We start from the raw sequence: 21485 nt of genomic DNA on the forward strand, positions 1-21485 counted from the left end.
CGTGTCATTAAAAAAGGTATGGCTGATAAGGACCATTCTCAATCGTGTTATACCCTTTATTGTCCCGTAGATTTTTAGTTTTTACCTTTAAATGGTAAATGGGGTAACAGGGGCGCATGAATACGACGTCATCGTTGCGTTGCAGCTGCACAACATAATGCCAGCGTTGCGGCGGCGACCGGCGCTCGTCTACAAAGAATTACAGCTGCAAGTGTCTACTAAGTTCCTGATGATGGCTGGTACGATACAAAACTGCTTGTAAAATATTTCACAAAAAAAAAAATTGAGCCAGCCGAAGGAATAAAAATAAATAAATGTTATCACAAAAATATTGGTCATCTATACAAAAAACTACTATAAATAAGTTAGATTAGTTAGAATTAGAAAAGTTAAATTTTAACTGTATTATATCAGCACTATACTATACTCCGTGTCAAATAAGAGCGCACCGGCCGGCCACAGGCAAAACCGGTTTTGTTACGTAAATTTGGTGCGCTCTTATTTGGTACAAGGTATAGTATACTGTATACTGTATCAGCCATCATCACATATTATACCATCATAAACAATTGTTACCAATTGGCAATTAGTCTGTAATAAAATAACTTATAGTAGTCAATAGATATATTATTATGTCACATACATGTTGTTCGATACCTAGACTACTAAGTACCTATATTTAATAAATTAAATTGAATATAAATTTCCTAATAGACTCTAGTATAATACAGAATTGTAGCAAGAAACAGAAACGACCCTAGCAGTAAACCAAATTTGTGTCCCTCATTAAATTACGCTTAAAATAAAAAACCGACAGGTATTATTTTTAATTTTGTAGATTATAATATTTGAATTGAGAATGCCACTCGATTGCGCCTTTGATATAATTTTGCCCCTGGCAAATGGTGCCTACGACGCTGGTATTATATCCCACTTAGACTTGAGATTGGTAGGTATTACTCTGGGTACTCATTGTTAGTTGATACTTTGATAGCACAAAAAGAATAGCTTTAAAATAAAAAGTTGAAAAATGTTGGAGATACATCAGAAAATGTGTGGTGGGTTTAGTTTCGTTGATAAATAGATGAATTTTTAAAGTTTTTTCTCATGACATACGATTATTTAACACCGGTCGTCACTTCTTCATGAGACAAATTATGTAATATGATATATATTAATTATTAGGTAGTTAATCAATTTGTTATACACGAAAAACACGAGTTTAAATTATTTTAATGACACGAACAGGAAAATGTACTAATTTTTTTTTTAAACAAGACACATCGAGTTTCCACAACGATTTGTATTCGTTAATAACAATAATAACATAGAAAGATAACTATGACCAAAGTGGATTCGATTATTTTTATATTTTTAAATTATTACAAAACAAAGTATTACAAATAAATATTATATAATTAATTATAAAATTTTTATTTAATCAAAAATATAGAAATTATTTTTTTTTTAACTGAATAAATCAAAACAATTATTGGTTGCTCAGATATTGAATAATATACTTTTCTGACATAAATTAAGCCACTGTATTCCCTACCAATGAGATGATATGAAATCAACAGTATAACATAAAATATTTTTAAATATCACCGCATACGCATTTTTTCCTTAAACCTACAAATTACAATTTGTTATATTGTGAGTAAAACTCAATATTGAAAACATATAAGGCCTTTAAATGTAATAGTAGATGTATAGGACTGTAAATATTATCTAATTAACGATACAATTTATTTTAATGGTGAAAATGTTATCCTCTCTGAATAATACATCCATGTCTTTTTTTTCTCAATTTGTTTGGCAACATAATTTATATCTCTATCGTCTGTTTGATTACATGACAATATTCCTATGGTCCAAACTACAGCCAATAACAATCTATCAAAACTGTGAAAATTATTTTACTTATTACTTATTATGTGATCCAATAAATAATATATGGTACCTATAATACTGAACGTACCTCATTAATTTTTGAGACCATAATTAGAAGACATGAGGAACTTGGGAATCCCATATTTGATAATAATCGATCAAATTGTCGGGATTTCAACGAACAATAATTTTCATTAATCAAATAATAATAAAAAATCTGTGGAAAAAAATTTATCGATTACAAAACTATTTAATAATTGAAAATTCGTACTACATATTTTACTACATTTATGTATTTAAGCTTATACTAGAATGTGCATAATACCTATTATGAAAAATAAATTGTCTAATATAGGTATGAAACGTATTTCAATATATTAGTAAATAATTGATTATTTACATGAACTTAAAATAATATTCTTTCAATATATTTAATATTTATGGGATAAAATTCATGTTAACATATTTTACATAGATTATGTAATTGAAAATAGAGCCCTTCGCAAATTTTAAAACCCTTAAAAATGTAAATTATAAAAAAAAATAATTATAAATGTTGTGCATTATAATGTTACATAAATAAATAATAATGATAATAGTGAATAAAAAATAGATAATAGTATGTGAACATTATGATGAAAGACATATATTTTAATCAATACAATTTACCATACCTAGTGAGAAAGCTGAATAATCAACAGAATAATAAAAAAAAAAGTAGTGTATTATTATATTAACAAATTTTTGTATATTCTAATTTTGTGCATCTTAAATTCTTAATTGTTTTTTTTTAATTATCTAATGTATTGATAGAAATGTTTTAAAAGTTGAATGGATGTTTTATAGTTTATGAAATAAGCAGGCATAGGAATAGGCAGGCACCAACTTGAGAATTATGACTGCGAGAATTATGTACGGAGTAAATAACAACCGGGATAACAACATAGTTTTTAAAGATAATCAAAATTAGAGAAAACATTTTTTAGTGTTTATTCAAATAATTTTAAAATGATAAATTGAAATTAATCCATCTAATTTAATTTAAATATAATAAATTCATTTATTTTACTTTACCGGGTTGAGTCCTATTATCTCGGTAATATCAATTGCTAACATAATCATAAATAATATAATCCACATGGAACAATGCAAATAAAAGAAAATAATTTCAGCATAATTTATTATGTTCAGATTCCACAAGCATATCTCGGGAATTTCTTGCCAAAAGCCAATAACTCCCTAACAAAAATATGTTTATACCTAATTACATGATACCGAATTATTGTACAAAAAAGAAAAAAAATTGTTAATTAGTAACTAGTTTTTACGTTTAAAATAGTTGAAAGCAAGACAATTTTAGTAAATTTGAAATAACAATCAGGCAATCCACATGAGTTGCCAATACGTTTAATGACAACCCCAACTATTGAAGGTAAATATAAATAACAAGTTGCGATTGTCCAGTTCACAATTATCCTAAAATAAATACCTAAAACAATTGGGTTTTTAAAATATAGTTAGTCATAAATCATAATATACATCCACATATAAATAGCATACAAAATGTACTATAATAATTAATAGGTAGGTTTATAAGAATTACAATCTTTTTTTACAATTTATTATATGAACTTATTGAAAAGTCAATTAACATATTTACAAAACAAAAATAATAATGAACAAAAAACGATATTGAAAACTGAATATATATATATATATTAGGCGCAAATCGTGAAGCATTTAAAATTCAAATTTTGACAATATTTGGTATAAAAATTGAATATAAATAAAACCACAATAAAAATATCTCGAACATTTAAATTAGGTGATGAAACATGAATCATGATGCTCTCATGATAAAAACATTATTTTTTATAACACCTACCAAAAGACAATGTTGTGAATAATTTATCTAAATCAAGATTATAAATATATGAAGTATTAATAATAATTAATGGACTTGTAAATTCTTAAATTTTTAATTGATATAATTATACGAGTATAACCTACAAAAGGAATTTTTAATAGAAATATTATTTTAAAGATACACATTTATTCACAACTGATTGAATTGTGTAACTTAAAAATAAACATTATTGACTTATTCTCCTGTTTTACTACTTACACCAAGTATATAGTTTCTGTGGTGGATAATTTTAATTACTAGTGGCAGTAGGTGCATTGTTTATTAGATATTATTATTAAGTGTTTGGTTATTATAGTACTTTACTACTGATAATAAATCTTATATAAATATTTTGTGATTTTTATTGTGTTATATGTGTTGACTTTATTGTATTATATTTATGTTACTAATACTGTTTAAAATTCTAAGAGTTTATAATGAGTCCATCAGTAATAACATAAAAATATAATTACAATCATATAGATGAACATTAAATATTAATTAGCTGAAGTCAGGAGACTTAATATTTTAAAATTTAATTCAATGGATATAATATATACTCTTAGGTACTTTGACCTATAACTGGCTAGCTTAAATATGTATTTAGTAAACAGTTAATTAAATTAACACATATTATAATTTACAAGGGGCAACTTCATTTGTCTATAATTGTCTATTATATTTCATTCTCCAGATCTCTCCCTGGAATGCTATACCAATAGATAACAATTAAAAATTAAGAATACTGCAGGTTCGTAACACACACCAACAACCCCAACTTCCGACTTACTTGAACCGGATGGTAATAAATCATTATCGGATGGCAGCGCAGTGTTGAAACCGACGAGGAAAAGGCCGAAACGCAAGACGGACACAATAGTAACGTAAATGCCGGTGATCACGGAGATTATAGCTATCGATATACAACAGATGCTACCATTGCTACCGCGTCCTCGGAAAACTGTCGTATTACCCATATCCATCGTCGTCCGCCAAACACGAACCATCTGAACTTGTTGAAGAACTAAAATGATATATTAATTGCACACATCGTTATATTACGTAGTAGTGCAGCACGTCCTGTATAATATCGAGATCTATTAGCAATAGTAAAATATTTGAGTATTGTGTTATTAACTATTAAGTACCTAATGTTTATCAATGTCGAAAAACAATTTTTAATATTTTTATCACTTATTATTAGTAGAATAGTTGTTGTAGCTAGTTGTAGGTGGACTACCGGACACCAGCTGGACTACTGTCGTTCGTTAGTCGTTACAAACTTACAACGGTTCAGAATATGACGTTAGTAAAGATAATTACCAATAAATAGTTAAGCAGGTTTGCAACAATAACGATTTCGAGTGTTGATAATTAACTTTTAAACACAATTAATATGTACTTGTTTGTATCATATTAGTACAAATTTAAAATCAATTATTATCTGCAGTTAACAAGTACTATTTTTGGACTGCCAAATAATCACAGAATATAATATTAATCTTATTACTTATTATCTTAAATTTTGGTTGAGTCTTGAGTAGTATTTAAGATCTATGGTATTACCACAGAAGAAAGTGCATTTATCAAGTGTCTACAGTGTCTACACTCCCATCGGCCTCTCTTTGAAAGAATAAACCTTGAGTAGGTATTGCCAAAGAACCGAAAGAACAAAGCTATTATCTGTTCACAGATTTATAAAAATAGTATTTTTATACATAATTATGGTAATTGGTAATTAGTATTGATAAAACTGAAAACCCAAGGTAAATGGATAACCTATTAATCCTCCTTGCAGTAGAACCGTCCGAAACGTATATATAGTTAGGGTCATCATTCACCACAAGTCTTGTTTAAAATAGTATGGTCTCTTTTATGATAATCCAATTTAGTTTATAATAAATTAATAAAAATAATATATATATATATGTATATACAAGTATATACATCATACATAGTACACACAGGTTAAGGTGTATGTAATTAAATTAAAAATATAAATTTCAAAAATGAACAAGTTTTCACAATACTACCCAAATACACAAAAAGTAAATTAACACACCCTCACGCACGTAAATGTATGTTGAGCATATATTAATCTGTGAGTTATTGAGTTATAAGAACTTTTAAATCGTAATATTTTACATAACTTCTTTGGAAATTAAAATATTCTAAAAAACCAATGTTCAAATACTGATAATGTTAGAGCCATAAAGTTTTATAATTAGTTCTAAATTCCATAGTAATTATAAAAACAAAATATAAGCTATAATATTTTTTTACTTTAAGCAACAATCAACTATGGCCATTAGCATTTTTTAAGGGTTAAGGTTAGTTAGTATGGTACATGGGTTATGTGAGGCAAGGACCACTATATATTAATTTACATGAAACAAATTTAAATAATTACATAAGTATATTAAACCCTTTAAATTCTAAGTAATATAATAAGTACTCAATTGTAATTCCTACAGGAGACTCTAAATTTCCAATGTAAATTTTGTAGCAGATACGCCCAAATATTTTCAATTTAGTCATTAATTAACTATTAAGGAAATTCTCATATAGATCATGGTTGATTTGTTATTTAACATAATAATATAAAAGACTCTATTATTCTCAATATATTGTGTATATTAATTGATTTATCTTTATTTTTTTTTGTTCTAGTGAAAATTAGATTTTAAATTATTTATTTATTTCACATGAGTTGGTACATATACATTTAAAAAAATTGCACTCTAAAATTGCACTTATATGCCACTGTTCTGCCATACTCAAAAACCATAATGTCAACACACTAATCATAATTCATAAACTATTAAGATACTAAATTATTGTACATAAATAATGTATTTTATTATATAGCTTTTTAGAAATTCACGACTAGGGCTCAGAAATGATAGGAGTTAAAACTTAAAATACGAGAGCAAGAATATTAAATATGCAACTCCTACAACTTCCTAAAATATATTTATAATACCATTTAGTATAGAATATAGACAGAACTATAGTATCATAGTAGTACTATTTATACTCAATTATAACACATCGAATATTTAAAATATGATAAGCATAATAACTAACAAATATAATAACCAAAATAAAGCGTAAATAATGTTAATAATTAATATATATAAGATTCAATCCTCTTTTTTACCAAAATATACCTAAAATATCTTATGAAAAATTGAAAATGGTCCTGACTTTTGTTATCATCAAATAAAACTTCTGGTAATATACTTGAATTCAACACAAAGTTAACTTGAAAACAAATTTTCCACTTTTTTATAAATTGAATTTCTGAGACCTAACTCTTTAAGATAAGATTTATAAATGTTAAATATTAAGAATTTAAAATGTTAAGGTAAAATATTAATTTAAAAATGCAAAAATTGTTTTCAAAAAATTGCATGGAATAAATAGGTTATAAATAATATAACTGAAAAAATATTGATCCTTTTGACAAAAAAAAAAATATATCAACATAAACACACTCAGAACATTGCCTTATTTACTAATTAAAAACAATCATTATTAAATTTTCTTAATGTTTAACAATAAAAATTCTGACTTATACAATTATACCATATGATATTATGCTTATGTATTTTGTTGCTAATGAATTTAATTTGGAACTGCTGTTGTAATTGACCAATTCTACAATTGTGCATAATTGAATCTGAATTTGAATGCTTCTTAGTTCTTTATTGAAATTTTTCTTTTTTCCATTATTTAAACTAAAATATAAATCGATAAAAATAAATGTACATGTATATTATGTATAAAAATTAAATAGGTACTTACCCTTTTCATAATATTTTAAATTTCTTTGGATTGAGAAATGAAAAATTACGGTTTTCTGAGCTTAAATCATTTCTAATATATTTTAAATACCTCTCTTTCGTGGATTGTAATGAACGACAATTAAATACCTGAAATATAAAGGAATATAATTTGTTTCATAAGTTTAGTAAAAATTCTTTTTTGATGTTATAATTGTTGTTATTACATAATACATTTAAGTATTTGGTAGAAATAGATTGATTTTAGATTTAGAATTTAAAGAAGAATGATGAATTAAATTTTTGAATCTTACAAACTTGGATTGAAAAATTAACTACTATAGAAAGTAATAATATGTAAAAAAAATATTGAGTATGTAAAAAATATCAAGTCAAATGTAAAAAAATAAATGTATAAAAATATTAAAACTCTTTAGAGAACACTACACACATAATTGTTGTCTCCGTCTTTCAACTGTTAGTAACTGTTGTAATAAACAAATTTACACTTAGCAGATCAATTTAATTCCGTTAGTTTAAAAATTAGAGTAAATTTACCTATTATGAAACTTGATGGGAAGAACATTATCTGTGTTTGTATATGGGTTTATTAAGATAACTTAGTTTTTAAGTGAGTTATGAGCATTTTTAATTTACATTTTGTATATTATATGCATAACTTGCTACAAAATTGAACTATTGTAAAAATAACCACATATAATTTTCTTAACATCAAGTTTCATAATAGATCAATTTACTCTAATTTTTAAACTAATGGAGCTAAACGTGATATGCTAAGCTAAATTTGCTAAAATATTATGCACTTGTAAGACGGAGCCAACAAATGGTTGTGTAACGTCCTCTTAAGGTATGTAAAATGTTATTTTAGTTATAACATCTGCCTACAGTACTGAATTGTTATATAATAAGATGTAACAATAATGACGTAGAATACAGTTTTTTTATTTACATATTTACATAATTTTTGTGTTTTAAATGAAATTTAATCTAGTCTTAAAAACATTTTAGACATAAATCACTTCATAGTAGCCATAATACGCTATTACTTACTAGTTTTCAATTTATTACATATTTTATTTTTACTTCAATCAGTTAACTTCTATGAAATATTAAAATGAAAAAGAAAATATATATATGTAGGATTGGGCACCAAAATATACACTTGAATAACCAACAGTACACTAGTAACGAATCAACTATTTATTGATGCACAAATAACAAAATACAAACTTAAACAATCAACAACAACAAACGACTAATGGAACACTCGCACGTCAAAACAACACTAACGCTTAGCTTCCACCCACCACCCTAGCTGTATCAGAAACCGGCCCTCTCACTGGTAGACAACTCAACTCCACAAATACAACATGAATTTTAACAATTTTCAAACAATAAATCATACAGTTTTTTTATGTTGATATAAGGGCAATAGACAAAAATAAATAAAAGTTCCCTTATAAATTAGTTTCTAATAACCTTGCTAAATTGGTTAATTTAAGAATTGTTAAAAAAAACTATAAAAATGCAAATAATTAGATTATGTTACCAGTGTATGCTGTGATCATGATGGCCATTGAACAAGCTACTGGCATTGTTGCCATCACTGGTACAGACGCCGCAGGCAAGTTACTAAAGATCAGAAAAGTGACCTGATTTCGTAAACCTGTTTCAGTGTTTCATATCCCAGAACTGGTAGTTTAATTAAGCCACATCAGTCGAGTTTGGGTTGAATTTATGACATGTAAATACCACCAATTCATTTTTTAACCTATAAAAAAAACAAAGTTCAATAATATTTCAAAAGATCAAATTCAAATCTGAATGCACATACATGACAAAATATAAATATAATAATAATAATATACATATATACCTACAATAAAAAGAAAAGAATAAAATATAAAAACTAAATTTCACAAGGCTAGATACAGTTAGGAAAATTTAGTATTTAGAGTATTACACTTCACACAATTTATGGACACAGAGCGTCAACCATACAATGTTATTGAAAATGTATTGGTCTATTACTATCATAATAATATATACTTACAGTTTTATACGATAATAATCAAGAATCAAACATTTAAACAATAAGACAGAACTCGTTGTGTTAATAATAATGTTGGCCTTAAATTGGAAAATGAAATGTTTAAGGATAATCAAAACCAAATTTTTAAATGAAATTGGCCGAAAGATAATATTGGTGGAGTGTGTGGTTGTTTTACAGTTCAAAAAATTATGCCAATGGAATTTATATTTAAAAAAGTGCTGTCACCCTAGGCAGGAGGTCAGATACCTGCGGCTGGCTCATCTGTTGCTCTTTGGAAAATGCATCAATATCTTTAACTCATAAAATACAAATTGAAATTTGGTAATTTTTTTATATTACAGGTATAATTTCTTTTAGATGCTTTATTTTTATTTTCAAACATTTTCTAATATGAACTTTATTAAAAATAAATTAAGAAGCAAATATTAGCCAACTGAATAGCTCAGGGATAAACTGATATCAGCTTAGACACATGTTTGAAGTTGAAAACTATACATTATTCTACAGATTTAATAATAATAATAATGTATAAATGAAACTAAGTTTTTATAAATTTAACGGTATTAAATGTTTTTAATACCTACCAATTTCTAATGAAATTGCTTAGTAAAATATATTAATCGTTTTATGTACTATGGTATGTATTTTTATCAACCATTGTTGCTCTTCAAAAATCATGATTTTTTTTTTTTTAAACAGCTTATTTACTAGAAAAAGTGTCCGGTCCGTGCCCTAGGTTATTCATTCACTCAATACGTACAGTTAGGTATGTTGATTATCTGATCACTTCCAGGCCATGGTTCTTCTCTACCAATACGTGGACTTCAAACGAGTACAAGCTGGTATTTTTAAGTGATATAGACTTTCCTTTCGAATGTTGATAGTTTGATGTAGCCAACGTGCCAACGTAGCAATTTAATTAAAATTTGAGAAATATATTAAACTGATCAGAGAAACGAATAAATAATAATGTTCAATGTTCATGTGTGAGGTGTGACTACTGACTATCACATAATATATTCATATTATACGTTATCAGTTATGAATGATAAACTATATACACTGACTTCTATAATATTTATAGAATATTTATATATCATGATTATACCACAGATTAGGTAGGTTTGTAATCTGTGATTATACAGAACCGGACTGGCACCGGTTTGTTGTATTATGGCACAGGCGCACAGCCACGATAGTTCGGCTACTTACCACTATGTTGGTGGTTGTAAGTTAATCGTGATCCAATAAAATGTGTTGGCAATAAATCTGGTAAGTGGATGTTGCTCTGCTGTACAGAAAAAATAAAAATTCAAGATCAGTATAATTATATCAAACACTGATATAAACTAGAATAATTTAAAATAATAATATAATGTATTTTATCTATATAGAATATACGTCGTATATAAATATATTATATATATATAAAAGAAAATCAAATTTTAAACTTATAGGTAGTTATAAAAAATTGTTTAAAAATCGTCATACTACTCATACTTAGGCCATGACTCGAGAGTAATGACTGATGAGTATAAAATGAAATGTTTACAAATTGCATAATTCCATGCGATCTATATTATATTTTATATTATCTATATTATCTATCTTATATTTTGCGTTTTTTTTAATAATATAACTGAAGTATACTGAGTAACCTAATGTAATGTAGGTACTTATTGAATAGGTAATTTGTGAATGTGCTTTAGAGAAACAATTATTATTTAAAGCACACAAGAGGGATCATAAAAAATGTTTTTTCGAATGGGCCGATACTTTGTTGAGGGCCGGTAGAAGTTTAAAATCTCGGTGGGCCGAAGTCTATCCGGCCCTGGCAGAAGGATACAAGTGGGTTACTATAATGGATGGTATTAAATTTGAATTTAATGATATAATATCATTGTATACGAAAAACGATTTTGAGTGAAGACGATTTGTCGATACAGGATATTTTATATTATATTACTTAATTATATTGTTATTATTTATAAAAAAAAAAAAAAAATGAAGATCCCTATAAAATAAATTCCAAATTAATCAAATCAGATTCATTATGAACCCGACTCACTCAGTCATTCATAGTAGGTATATACAATTTATTATTAAGTATTAATATGAGTCATTACCAATATTAACTGCTAATATTAGAATATAAAGTATACTTTAAAAATTTAAGTAAACAAAAATAATATTTTTAAATTACAACTTTAATTAAAATTGTTATTCTTGATTATTTAATATGTAATTTCATAAAAATTTGAAGTTCAAATAACTAAAAACAAAAAAATTGTGTTTGAATAGTTTTTAAATTTTTCTTGCAGCAGAATTATAACTACTTGTGTGGAACCTTGTTTTAAATTTTCAATCCTTAGCTATAGTTGAATCTTTATACATTAATGACAACTAAAAAATTTGTTAATTGTTAATTTTGTAAAAATTTGAAATTTAATTGGTTATTACAAAAATCATGGCTATGTTCTTTTTAATATTTTCCAACTGCAGATATAATATCAACATAATGGGGAACTTTGTATTAAATTTCCAAGCTTTTTGACCTAACGAATAAAATTATTGTAATGGCACTAGAATAAAAAACTAGAAATTATTTATTTGATAAAATTTGAAAAATTCATGAACAATCCATCTGTTGAATTTTAAAATCTTAGATTTTAAAAGATAAAATTGTAAGAATTTTTAACTAAAAAAAATTGCAAATTTTCATGATTTTTACATATTTTTTCAAAATTTGAAATTAAAATGCTCATTAAAAAAAAAATGTTGACTATGTATTTTCAATATATTTAAATGAACATTGTAATATTAGGAGCCTTGTATTAAATTTTGAAGCTTTTTTACCAATCGAATAAAAATTTATTGTCATTTATAAAAAAATAATCTAAAAAGATTGAAAATTTCAAATGTCAATAAAATAATTTTAATAGATTTGGGATATTTTAAAATTTTTATCAAAGATAGAAGTTGACAATATAAGCATTCAGTGAAAGTTTCAAGTATTTGTTTAAGAGTTACACCAATATCTAAAATCGATTTTCTCAAAACTTTATTTTGCATAAAAATGCCCGTTTATTCTTAATTTTTTTTTGTTTTTCCGGTGCTTATAAAAATTATTGAGAATTTCAAAATTTCACCTCATCACACCAACAAGATTCATTTCCAATCGGAAGAGCTACTGAAGTTGAAAATCGAAGCATAATATCAATAACTTATCGTGTACACAGATAAAAAATAATAACGCTCATCATCGTAGAATCACTACATTCATCGCTCCACTCAGAATCTATTATATTATATTATAAAATAATAAATATCTATAAGGCTATAGGTAATTCAGACGGACCTTATTAATTACCAAATGAATATAACATTAAAAATGTGTAATTACGCAAAAATGTTTAAACAAAAAGGTGGTAAATTAATATGAATAAAGACGGGAAATATAAATATAAATAAGACTCTAACCAATAGCTATATTATAATTGGAAGTTAGGGTATAAGATTTGTATCATTCTATGTCTTTATAAGTTGAATCGGTAAAAACATTAAAAAACAACTTACAAGCAAATGTTTTAAACTTTCACGGTATTAGAAGTAATTTATTAACGGTCTTATTTAAAAGTGGCCTGAAAATATCGATTTGCCCGGTAACTATAGTATGTATTTTAGAGTCTCCTCGGATCTATAGGTGGAACCTAAGCTTAAAAAAAAAGGGTGTCCACGTTTAGTAAAGTAGATAATATATTATATATATTATAGAAGATCTACCTAATAAGAGGATGACCAAAATATGCTCATCAAATCTGTCGTTTCCCTCGTATAAACGTACAATATTAACTTCTTCACTCTCAGTCATATGCAATGATTTATCATTGAATTCAAATATAACAAGTAGGTAAAAATTACATGCTCAAAAACTGCTATATAGAGCAGAGCGGGGAATCCAATTACCCACCTATTTTTATATTATTGCACCAAGAAATTTAGTATATTATAGTATATTTCATAAAATAAAAAATTTAAAATTATAATGATGTTTAAAAATATATTTTTCTGCAGTATAGGACCTTATATACACACTTTTTTTTACAGTCTAGAAACTTCCAAATGTACCTTTTTCTATTGAGTCGGAAATGATATATATAAATATATATATATATATGAATGTATATATTTTTTAGCTGCTATGTCGTTTGTAGGTACGTACATTTGCCCATTGTACTTATTGTGTTTCTTGCACTACAGTGAGGGTAGGTAGGTAGGTACCTTGACCAGCGTATAGGTAGCGTCAAGTGTTCGTATATATATGTATAATACAATAACATTTCGATGCTCAACTGGTGGTAGGAACCAACACCATTACTGTTGCCACCACCGTCGTGTAACGCAGAATTCAGATCGTCATTCGTATGCTAACAGTGCTATTTAATTTAAAATTGTTCTCGGCACTAGCAGACTTGGTCGAGATAGGCTTTATTTTTTTCCGTAATTTTTAACATAGTATTTATATCTCATTAAATCTACATTACACGATGAAATATACGGCATTTACAATCGTCACGCTTGCCATCATCTCATCGATTGTGGCATTGACAAATAATGGTTACGAAGAACGGCCGTGGTCGACAGAAGATATTGAAAACCACAAAAATAGTGAGTAAATAGCATTATGTATTATTTTTAAAACACACATGTTACTTATGAATAATTACAATGTATCATTCAGATGTTTGAGAAATCTGTATTATGTTTAAAATGTATATTTATTGTTTTACGTCTCTAAATATTTGATATGTGTTATATACTTCGAATTTAAGTTTTATTTTTTATTTTCAAGTTTTTAATCATTCTATAGATTAGTCATACAATATAAATAAATCGTTGAAAAAGTGATAAAATCACCGGGTCTACCTGTTATAAACATAAAAATTAAGTGACCCAATTACCGTTACCTTTTGGAAAAAAAGGTTAATATTGTGAGGTAATTATCGGATTCCCCTTCTAAAAATCCTCACATGGGACTGATAATAGTAGAATCGGTATCGGTGGCAGACCGTCACACAAAGTAATGCACAGAATTTTGGTGGTCCTCATGATAACATTTAGAATAGAATATTTATTATTTTTAATATTACAAACACCAAACAGTATAATTCACCTAATAGTGAAATAAGGTACTAATTGTCTTCTTGTGTTTTTTTAGTAATGGATAGTCTCAATGGTCGTGTATGTCCTCCATTTGGAAAAAAGGCGAAATTCGAGGTAGAGACTATACAAACGAAGTCGCCGATGTACGGATGTGCCTATATGGCAAAAAAAACTCAACAAAGCGCTGTTCCGTTGTTACATTTGAGGTTGGAGCGTTCCGAACCAAAAAAAATACATGGCCATTGCAAAAACATGACTAGTACGTATAACGAACTACTACAACTGTAACATAATAATTGTGGTCGTGGGGTGGTAAGGTGGGTTGCGTGGGTGGGTATTGGACTCGTGCTTTTTAAAATTTGCGGTCACCAAACTCTGCATAAAACTCAAATAAAATTAATTACATTAGTATTAATTTTCGTTATTCTACAGCATATTGTATGTTTATATAATAACATTATCAGATTGACTTGCGCTTTGCACACATATTTCTTTATTTTAAAAGGATATTAAGTACCTACTTTATTGGGGAGTATAATATAAATGTATTTTAATATTATATTGAATATTAATGTACTATAATTAATGCTATACCTAGTATTTTTTGCCAAGCAATATCTTTAATCATACTCATGAATATTTCATCTAATTGTTTCTATCAGATATGGACCACTTTACTTTTGAGTGCTTGGCAAACATTAAACAACCCAACATAGACGAAGTTAAATTGGGTTTTAAGTACATATCACTACTGGAACATACTAATGCAGAAAATATACAGAGTCAACCATCCAAACCACGATCCCACAGATGTGCCGTGAGTATATGACACATTATTTTATATTATATTATATTATTCTATATATTCTTTATAATGTAGACGAATTCATGCAATCAATCTGATTATTTGAATGGTAATTAGTGTGTGTGTGTGTGTGGGGGGGGGGGGGGGGGTTGTAGTGAGTATGTGGTTGAAGAACATTCTTATGTACACGCATGAAATATTAACTATTATGGATTTAAAATTTTTAAGTGGGTGGTTGGTAGAATAATACTTATTATTTGTGTAATTGATCATTGTATACTAATTCTATTTTCAGAGAAAATTTTATTTTAATAATTCAAAACTAATAAAAGTTCTTACTTGTAATTATTATATGCGATAACTAAACCACCACATACCTCTCTTTAAATAATTGAACTTCTTATTTTCCATACCTAGTCAAACCATTTGAGATTTAAAGCCCTCGTATTGTATATGTATACAATCCCAAATGTTTTTAAACGGTTTGACGATTTATATTTCATATATATTTATTATCAGTGGCATAATTACGGAGGTGCACGACAGTGCACTTGGACCCCCTGGTATTATGTTGAAGATTAAAAGATATACTTTTGTGCCAGCATATACTGAACTTTATACCTCTTTAAATACAATATCATCTATATTTCATTGATTTGTTGAATTTTTTTTAAACTTATTTAAGAATGTTGTTATCACTTTAATTAATTTTATAAATATTAATTTATAAAATATTTATTATATAAATATTATATTTTTATATGCATAATGTATCATAGTACAGATACAGCTCATATAGTATTTAAAATATAGGTACCTACAGATTTTTATCTTTGTTTATGTTATATTGTTATCAAATATAAAAAGATACCTATTTAGTACATGCGAGCAATGCAATTAGCTTTAAATATGAGTAATATGACTTACCTAATTTATAATTATTGATAACAATTTTACACCTGCTGAAATTTAATGGAATTACGCCAATTTTTTTTACAGTAAGTAAATATAATACATTGTGTTAACCATAGTAACCATAGTATCTAATAAACATTCACCATCACCAACTATTCCGGGGAAAGCCCCATTATAATTACAATATTCATCAGCAGTGTTTCTAATTGTTGTCCTTCGTGCTGCCGTATTTACACTAATATCACTCCTGTGTCGTGTATTAACTTTAATCTTATTGTAAAATCTGAAGGTCTAAAAAACAGTGACCTCGACATTTGTGGTTGTAGATTGGGGAGGGGGGATTCAGTGTACCTATATTTACATACACATAATTTATAGTTGATTTAATTTATTTCTCTCTATCTGTATTTTTCCTTTCTGTCCACAGTTGTACGATGTGAGGGACGTGGACGACAAGATGCTCAGAATAATCCGAATAGTGATTAGCAAGCCAGTGGTAGCAGCAGGTACATTCAACAAAACCCTGTGCAAAGGGCTCTCAGAGCTTTTAGATCGGGATGAGCTGCCATTCGTCCACGAGGGATCTCGATATTGGCCTGACGGATCGATGTACCTATATTTATTAGGAAGAAAGGCAAAAATCTTTTACACTAATCCAACTACTACCACCTATCGTCCATAAATATGTGTATAGGTACCTTTACATCATTACATTATGAAAACATACATGTAATTTAATTTATAATTTAAACACATTTATATATACTTACCTACATATATTTTAAAATATACAATAAAAAGTTCATCAATAATTCCATTTGTATTGTATTTGTTTTTTTTTTTTTTTATATTGATGGGTATTTGAATGAGAACAATTTTCATATACTTTTAAACATCATCAGTAAAGTTACCATAGTTAAGCTTGTTCATAATTTTTATAATACTTAGGAATAGAGAAAAAATATTAAACATAATATAAATTTATATTACTTAAGAGTTCGCCGGCTAGTACTTGTATTAAAATATATTATTCTTCACTAAAAAGTATTAACGGCGATCTATCGTTTGTTGTGGTATCGTTTAAACGAATTATTTATTATGATCTATAAATCATAACGACGTAATTTGTCTTTAAAATATTTACGTATAATCATACCAAAAGTAATTATAAGTACATATAACTATACAAATTTATAACATTACTTACACAATACACATTTAAACAAAAAGGTAAATTAACGGGTGAAGTCGATTAATTCGAAATTCAAAAAGCTGCAGTCACTTAACATACTACTTAACGTATATATTATAAAAAAAAAATAATAAAGTTAATTTCTGTATGACGAAATACATCTTTAAAATACATATTATATTGTATATATTGTTTTTATATAAATAATAATTTCAATTTTATATAGGTAGTTATTATAATTCATGACTTTTTTTAAAAATATATATAATTTCTATAACGATAGTTCATCAAAATGAGAAATTAGTACCTATAGTATATTATGTTTATTGTTATATATTTAACGGACTTACTTTATCCCGGACTTTTTTACCGTGATTTCTATTATATATGTACATCAATATTTTATAATACTATAATTTTGTTAAATCCGGAGTTGTCCCTAGACAATAAGTCTTGGTGGGAGAGCTTTTTTCAATAATAAAAATGTATTACTCCACTCGAATTATTATCATTATTATATATTACTATATTAGGTACAGTTTTCGCCACATATAGTGATTACCTTCGTTCAAAAGTACAGCTACTTGATCACTATAACCGGAAATCACTAAAAGCGGCGACTGGAGAAACATGTATAAAATAATGTAAAAATATTTAAATATTAAAATTATATTTATTTAGTATTATCATTTTTTATTTTTAATAATCTAAATATTTTTATTTTTTATACTATACATACATACGGTATACTGAACAACGAACGAAAACAAACTGCGTATAAAGTGTAAAATATTGGTGCTTGTCAGAACAAAAACGGTTTCAAACATGTACGAATATAGGTATGTTATTATGAAGTATATATCGCTCATTACGTGGATTACATAAGAAAAGATAAGCTTGATTAAAGTCATGATTTAGATAATGGGTTGTCATTCGTAATAGTTTTTCCTGCACACAAAAAGAGGTAATATTATTTTAAATTATATTTATATTTTATATTTCTGATCACAATAACCGAAAACCTGAACACTGTATGCGACAAAAAATGCTCTTATAACGGCTGTTTGTTCCGTTCCTGTCATTTTTGATCACTATAAATGGCTGATTCTTATAACCAGTGAACACTAAGCGGCGACCACTGTATATACTTCTCATACGCATACGAGATAGGGATATATAGGGATACATGTTCAGTTCCTATTTATAACTATTAACTCTTCATCAATACATCATATCAAAAAACATTTTTAGGTATTAGTTAGCATTAGCAACAGTAGGTATACGCGGTTAGGTAAATTAATAATTTACAACTTACAATTTTATAAGTGTTTAATTTTTAATAGTAAATAATATATATGTTGAGTGTATCAAATGAAAATACCATTTTTAAATTCAATTCTCCTTGGTTTTGTGTGGACGTGGACCACATAACTAACTTACATCATCTGCAGGCGCGGATTTAAATTAAATATTATCGTGGCCCGTGGGGAGGGGGGGATTTTATTTTTGGACATAATATAATACATACTATTTAATAATTCTATTATATTATAATATTAGGTACCATATAAAATATTTCTTAACACTGTAAAGAAATACACTTTTAACTACAAATATAAAAAAACGTTGGTAGGTACATTGAAAAAAAAACTCTTTATTAAATATAAAAAAAACAAATCAAAAAATATTAAATATGAAATAAAAATAAAAACTAGAGAACAAAATCTAATTTTCTGTTGGTTTTTGAAAACATAATGGCATTATTCATGTCTAGGTACATCAATATTATATTTCTTCATAGTTTATGACTGTTTTTTAAAATATATATAATTTTGATTAGGATATGTAACGTCCTGTTTATATTAACGAGGTCTCCGGGACTTGACGTCGGTGTGTGGAATCAAGGTTACCTTATGTGAAGCAAAGTACTCAACCTATTTATACATATATGTGTAACTGTTATTAAATATTTATGTATTATTATTACTACAACATCGAGTCTTATAAATTATAATATATCAAACATCAATAATAATATGTATGTTAGGCATACCTATAAATTATAACCGAGAGTTACCGATCGGGCCATGGTGTGTCTTGGGTGTCGGTATCCAATGTGGGTTGAGGTGGTCGTCCGCGGGTCTTCTTTGGGTTGTTGTCCAACTATCGACTTCTGACTCTAGCCTGTCTCTCTATCCACCATCGACTCTACTCGTCCATCGACCCTACTAGTCAGCCGTCCCGGTCGGTTATTAACACGACGTGTGCTAAACGTCGCGTCAGCATAATATATATTGCATACATATGTACACCTTGGTATTATTAACACTCAGCATATTAGCCATGCTTAACGTACAGATTAATGTATGATGTCGATGATGACAATCGTTACAGATAGTTCATCAAGATGAGAAACTACTATAATAGTATATTACGTTTATTGTTATACCTATATTTAATGGTCTTATTCTATCCCGGACTTTTTTTACTGTGATTTATATTATCTATTATGCATATCAATATCTTATAATACTATAATTTTGTTAAATCTCAGGTGTTTACTTTTTTGAGTGATTAATTATTATTTTTATAATTACTCTCTAAATTTTTTAAAGACACTCTTCTGCTTTTCAATGAACGTTTTTCCTAAATATTTTACTAGACGAGGACTATGATTGTGATGAAAAAATTTACCTATTGTTATATATTGCGAATAAATTTAATAATCATCAATAACGGCCGGATTGACTGCATTGTCTATTCGGTAAAGTTATCGCCTCCTCGACATACCATTCATTCTATTTTATTTATATAATTATCTAAGATATATCAAGAAATAACTTAAGAAATCAAATAGTACAGTACAATCAACAGTATATTTTACTGTAGTTATGATAATATGATATTTATGGCTACCTCTATTGATAAACTATAATTATCAATACAATAATGCAATTTGTCAATATGCAGCATAGAGTAATACTCTATACTATTACTCTAAGTTACAATACCGACCAACACGCCCCCTCCCACATTTAGCATGCATATATATATTATATATATCTTTACCATTTAATTTAGGTATATTATATTAAATTACTATAAAAATATATTAATATATTATATTATTACAGATTCAAATTAAATTTTCCGTAGGAAGGTAGGTAAGTATCAGTAAAAATACATTTTTAAAATGGTCTATAAACTAATAAACTAAAAGCAAATAATGAAAATAATATTTTTGGCTCACTTTATTAATTATATTAAAATTTCTTATAAATACAATATAGATACAAAATATTAAATATAAAATGATAAAAAAATAAATATTCCATTTAGATATTATAATTATCTATGTTTTTTATACAACTTTATCATTTAAATACAAATTATATACTTATTTAATCTTATTAAATTATTATTATAATAAAAACAATGCAAAATTAAAACTATGAAATTATAAGAACAATGTATAGGTATACTTATTAATAGTTTTTGTATTTCATTATAATTATTATGAATACTGCAAACCAAAATAATACAACTATTTAAAAATATTAATAATAAAACCTATAAGGAATTTTACATTTTTTAGAACGTTAATTTTTTAAAAACTATTTTGTACACCAATTCAAATAATACATTATACATTTTTACTTTTTGTACAAGAAATAATCAAAAAGGTAAATATTAATATTAACTTACTTTAAAGTTGAAATTAGATTAATTAGAAAAAAATTTATTGGAGAGGA

General features: G+C 26.8%; 1 long non-coding RNA gene and 1 pseudogene across 1 annotated transcript; both read right to left on the bottom strand.

Moving 5' to 3' along the window:
* Positions 1-1505: 1505 nt before the first annotated feature.
* LOC149060816 (nurim homolog) lies at positions 1506-4929 on the bottom strand (annotated as a pseudogene).
* A 2383-nt stretch (positions 4930-7312) lies between these two features.
* Positions 7313-10630, bottom strand: LOC149060817 (uncharacterized). The gene is made up of 4 exons (XR_016189861.1): positions 10419-10630; positions 9155-9376; positions 7607-7734; positions 7313-7539 (listed from the first exon to the last, which is right to left on the bottom strand). It is a non-coding gene; the product is annotated as an uncharacterized LOC149060817 (long non-coding RNA).
* Between the last annotated feature and the right edge of the window lie 10855 nt (positions 10631-21485).

This window comes from Diuraphis noxia, unplaced genomic scaffold (genome assembly GCF_037042655.1).
Source record: "Diuraphis noxia isolate RWA-SAM2 unplaced genomic scaffold, SU_Dnox_SAM2 contig0001, whole genome shotgun sequence".
Taxonomy (NCBI): Eukaryota; Metazoa; Arthropoda; class Insecta; order Hemiptera; family Aphididae; genus Diuraphis; species Diuraphis noxia.